This window comes from Chiloscyllium plagiosum, unplaced genomic scaffold (assembly GCF_037043375.1).
Source record: "Chiloscyllium plagiosum isolate Xiang-an unplaced genomic scaffold, Cpla_swu_hap1 HiC_scaffold_31, whole genome shotgun sequence".
Taxonomy (NCBI): domain Eukaryota; kingdom Metazoa; phylum Chordata; class Chondrichthyes; order Orectolobiformes; family Hemiscylliidae; genus Chiloscyllium; species Chiloscyllium plagiosum.
In genome coordinates this window covers 39,606,073-39,612,072 of record NW_028270169.1, presented here as the reverse complement: position 1 = coordinate 39,612,072, position 6,000 = coordinate 39,606,073, and positions in this window count along the sequence as shown.

Here is a 6,000-nt window from a genome sequence, read left to right as displayed (position 1 = left end):
CCTTCAGTTGTAAATAACAGATACATTTCTGAGAAACAATCTGAATTGCTCTATCATTGTCACTTGGGCCTAGTAATGTAGAATGTTGAGTTTTTAAGTGGCTTCCTACCCCCACCAACAATTGTAATGGGGACAACACTGAGGAGACCGAGCAGATTAGTAAGAATAGATGGGCTTTTCTTTTGCAAACTTTTCACTGTCTGAACCCTTGTTCTGCCTCTCCATGAATGAGGGCATCTAAATCAACCTGTGATTTGTTGAAACCCCAGTGTCTTTGCAAATGCTTTAAAGATTTTCTTAGCAAACTTTGGTCTGTTGTTGGAAACAATAACCATTTGGAATGTAGGGATCTCACAACTGGTGTAATAGTCAACAATGCTAGATTTTTAACTTCAAACCATCTGGAGTAGCAATCGAGTACAATAAGGCAAGAATAGTCTTCAAACATTAAAGAGTCCATTTCTAAATGGGCTCAAGGTCTAACGGAATTCTTTAGGATTGAGAAGTTACCTTCTTTCATTTCTGTACATGGCACCTGTGATACAACTAGCAACAAGGTCCTCCAACTACTTGAGATCCCAGGCCACCAAACAGCTCCACAAGCTATTTTGTCTGCACTTGGTTATGCCTAAGTCATTGCTGAATCCTTTGAAGAATATTATTTTCAAATGAACAAGGAATTAACATACCAGAAAACAGCAAATCCTCAATGCTAGAGAAGCATTATCTGTATTCAAAGTAAATCTACAAAGGCACAAGGAGTGCCAACATGACGGCAGATTGGGCCTCCCATGCCAGAGCTCATCCACTCTGTCCATCTTTTTTCTCTTTTCTTGTATGTGTTTTTTAAACTTTTACCTTTTAAAACTTCCTTAGAGGGGAATGGAGGGGGCAACTCCTGGACACAGGCCATGACGGGAGGCAAGTCTCAGACTGGAGGTTATAACGGGGAGGTGAGTCCTGGAAGCAAGTCCCTGACTAGAGGCCATCGCAGGGAGGCGAGGCCCTAATTAGAGATAGCATGGTCTAGAGGAGAGGGGTGCTGGCATGGACTGTAATCTGAAAGGACTATAAATTGAGTACTGTTATTTCCTTTTTATTCTTATGCTGGACCTTTATTTATTATTCCTTCAATTTTATACCAAATACATAATTATCTGTACCGAGGTGTCTTGTACCTAAGATGGCGCCATAAGCGGTGACATTGCAAACCTCACTGCACACATTTGAGTACGTGACAATAAAGCTCAGTCAACTCAATTTATCATACAGGCTGCTAACTGAGCTCCAGACAATCCTTGGGTGCAGTATTTGCAAACACTGATGCCTGCAGGATCTTTCTTTTGTTGTTTTCCTGATGACGTTGAGTTTATTTCAGGAGGCTGGTCAAGTCTATGCATCAGAGTGTACTTCAACTCCACAATCATTGCCATCAAATGCCAATAAATATCAACCTCAGCTGTGGAAAAAGCATTAGCTGATGTCTGATATTTGCCATGGACATTGAGTCTCATGTGAGGCAAAATGGTTGTGTACAAGAGGTGAATTTTTGCTTATGCCTTTACATTTAATAAAGAGACTAAATATTGATGATTGGTCTCAATGTTGACACTGAGGTCCAAAAAGCAACCAGAACATTTCTCACAGGGCCATGTAATCACTAAAGTTTCTTCCTTGATGATGGCGATTTGAGTTCCAACATCCAACAGCAATCTTGAAGCAAGATATACATAAGGCTGAGGGATTTGCAACAATAATCATAGGATATGATGAGTTGTAATGGGCTATGACGTCAGTGGAGTGGTAGTGAGCATATCCTTAACATTCTTAAAAGCTATCTATTGATGTGCATTTCAATTTCATGCTAGTGACTGGAGAGATTTCTCAAGTGTTCTGTAAAAAGGAGAGGTGTGGTAAAACTGATTTTTGGACAGCTTGCTCTCGAGTTAGATCCTTTTTTGATTGAGGAAGTTCAGACATCACCTGTTCAGACCAATGTTTCCATCGTTTCATGACACAAAGATAAGTAGAGGGACAGGTAGTGCTGAGGAAGCAGGGAGGCTGCAGAGGGACTTGGACAGGCTAGAAGAGTGGGTAGAAAAGTGGCAGATGGAATACAATGTGGCAAAGTATAAGATTCTGCACTTTGGTAGAAAGAATAGAGGTGTAAACTATTTTCTTAATGGGGAAACTCTGCAGAAATCTGAAACACAAATGAACTTCGGAGACCTAGTTCAGGATTCTCTTATGGTTAACACCCAGGTTCAGTTGACTGTTAGGAAGGCAAATACAATGTTAACATTCATGTCAAAAAGGCTGGAATGTAAGAGCAGGGATGTACTGCTGAATCTGTACAAGGCTCTGGTCAGACCACATTTGGAATACTGAAGCAGCTTTGGGCTCTGTACCTAAGGGCGGATGTGCTGGCCTCAGAGTGGATCCTGAGGACGTTTACACGAACAATCCCAGAAATGAAGGGCTTGTCACATAAGGACTGGTTGACGACTCTGGGACAGTACTCAAAGGAGTTTAGAAGGACAAGGAGGGGATCTGATTGAAACTTACAGAATATTGAGAGGCCTGGACAGAGAGGAATGACAGTTTAAAACTAAGATGAGGAGGAATTTCTTCAGCCAGAGGGTGGTTAATTTGTGGAACTCATTGCTGCAGCAAGCTAAAGCATCAAGCTATCAAGTTTATTTACGATAGATATGCAGTGGCACAGTGGTTAGCACTGCTGCTTCACAGCACCAGGGTCCCAGGTTCGATTCCAGCCTCCAGGGACTACTTGTGTGGAGTTTGCAAATTCTCCCCGTGTCTGTGTGGGTTTCCTCCCACAGTCCAAAGATGTGCAGGTCAGGTGAATTAGCTATGCTAAATTGCCCATAGTGTTAGGTGCATTAGTCAGAGGGAAATGGGTCTGGGTGGGTTACTCTTCGGAGGGTTGGTGTGGACATGTTGTAATTTGTTTCTCATAAACCTGTTACCTATATAATATATGATCTGACCATAAAAGTCTTCTTATAAAATAAAGAAGAATGCTACCACGGTTGCTTTTGATTTGGTGTCCAATCTTGAAACTGTTCAAAATCTTAGGAACCGTACTTTATAAATTTGCTGACCTATAAAATACAGTTGATGCTTTATTTTGATCAGGCAGAAAGTTCAATACAGGTGAGGTTTCTCGCATTGTTGATAGACACTTAATGTTATTAATTTGAATCATCATTGTTGTGATTTTCTTGTGAAGGGAGAACTACTAATTAGTTAAAACTAATGTAGATCCCTTACAGTTTCTGATGTGTCTCATGTGGATCAAAGAAGAGGCAGAAGAAATGAACACACGGATGGGTTCTGTCTTCACAAAAAGAGCACAAATAACCTTACAGAAACGTTAGGGACTAAGGGGTCTCACGAGAGAATGGATAAGAAGGAAATCAGCATTCGTAGGGAATGGTGTGGGGAAATTACTGGAGTGACATATCTGATAGCCTATATTCCAGAGTACTAAAGGAAACTGCCCTGGAAATATTGGATGCATTAGTGCTCATCTTTCAATATCTGAAACCCTAGAGCAGTTCTTCCCGATTGGAGTGTGGCCAAGGTCATCCCACCATCTCAAATTGGAGGCAGAGACAAAAAGAGAATGTGGAAAATGTTGCTTTTGCTGTTCAGTTTGAAATAGAAATAGTTTACACACTGGGGGAGAAATAGTGCTATGAAGATATTATTAAATCGCAGGCCAGGCAGTGGTGAACCCTTATCCAGACAACTCATGTGACATTCTTCAAATAAGTTAAATCGAGAAAGCCAAGTGATTGGAGATGGCAATAATGTCTGTGATGGTGCTGAATGGCCATGATTATACGGAATAGCAGGGGAGTCTCAAAGGGCCAAATGATCTACTCCTGTTCCTATGTTCTATGTTTCTGTACCTGGGAATTAACAAAAATGAATGCCTCCCCTTTTGTGTCAAAATCTGGGAGATTTTTAATTAATCTGATCTCATTGAACGATAACAGTTCTAGTAAGGCTTCCTGTCTGGTCAGCTGCAGAACATCTGTCCAAAGACACTGCTAAAAATATGCTTTGAACTCCTCATCTGAGCTACCCTTGCCCATCTGTTTCAGTTTACTATATTATCATCCTTAACTAACAGTTCCACATCGCCACCTTTTTCTAGTTTTTTGGTTTGACAAATATTTTTGCACCTTCCAATATTCAGGTTCCATCCAAGTCACCCTGCAGCCGAGTTTCTAATATAGCTCCATATCATACTAACTTATTTCTTTTTGTGCACAGATCTGTTTCACACCATGCTTCCAGTTACTAAGTCTTATTTGTTGGTTTACTCTTAGATTTGTACACTCAATATCCTTCCTTTTAGTATTTCACACTTTAATAGCTTTCTCTTTTGCGTTGTCTCTGCCTTTTGATTTACAAAATCTTTCCAAATTTGATCTCTTGACCCTATTATACAGTCTAAAATCCTCTAGATTTCTCGGTTTATACAATTCACAAGAACACGCTGCATTATTTACTCTTAAGAGGTATATTGGACGGGAAATACTAACTCTTGTTTCTCTCTTCATAGGTCCTGCCAGATTGGCTGAAATTGTGCAGGAATTTTTTTTTTTGGATTTTCCTTCATGTTATTTCTCTCACCATATATTGCACACCTAGCACTGCAGCAAATGTCCTTCAGACAGAGACAGCTATAAGGTTAGGGTGGCAATACACATACTACAGTACCAGGACGAATAGTGAATTTCCCAATCAAGAGTGCGTTATGTACATTGCTGTCCTCAGTATTTCTTTCAAGATATGTTCAACATGCTAATCAGAGGTGGTTAATTTACCTGATGCCATGAGGCTTAATGAGATCCACATAGATTGCTGAAGACTCTCAAATCCACACTGGTGGTAACTATGGTTGGGCTGTCCTGCCTGTGGGACAGAACATATCCAGGGATTATATTTGAGGATTCTGGGACACTGGTTGAAAGGCATGATGTCACAAATCTTTACTACGTCAGGCTGCTGTTCGTTTGCAGTGTGGGAGAGCCCTCCCAATTTTGACACAAGTTCACAGATGGTAGATGACGACAATGCAGGAGGAATAATTGAATTGGGTGTGCCTTTGCTGGATCTGTTTTTATTTTTCAGACTTCTTTTGAGCAGTAGTTTAATACAATGGCTTGGCTAATGCAGAGGGCACAAGGCTAAGGGTTTGATGACTGAAAAGTCAGACTGGAAAAATAAGCACACAAAACACGGACCCTTGATTCAATAGTCCAGACCTCTGGCCCATACATAGAAACAGACCCTTTGATCCAACCAGTCCATGCTGACCATAATTCCAAACTAAACTGGTCCCTCGTGTCTGTTTCCCTCGAAACATTTATTATTCATTTGCAAAACCCCAGGTGTCCCTGCCACCCAGAAGTGAGAGGAGTTATAACCGAGGACACCAGGGTTGGAGAACGTACAGAACTGCGGTTTTCCTTGGTCGAATTATTGTGCTTTTTTTGGCTGATACTGTTTGAGGTAATGGCGATGGATCTGATAGTAACATTGACTGCCCCTACCATTCGTTTCTGTCAAGAATACCTTGACAATTTCCCTTTGTGGAGGTAATTTAAAGAAAACCCATCATCTGCCTCAGGCTGTGTACCTCAGGAGTTACCTCATGATAAGTTCATTGGAGACTAGGGTCAATAGAATCAACAATAGGCAGTCAGTTAGTCCTTTCATTGGACTATCTAGAATCCGCAGAGTGTGTAAATGGGCCCTTCGGTCCAACAAGTTCACACCAACATCTGAAGAGTAACCCACCCAGGCTCACTCCCCCACCCCACTATCCTACATTTACGCCCGACTAATGCACCTAACCTACATATCTCTGAACACTACGGGCAAATTAGCATATAGCCAATTCACCTAAGCTGCACATCTTTGGGCTGTGGGAGGAAGCTGGATCACCCGGAGGAAACCCACGCA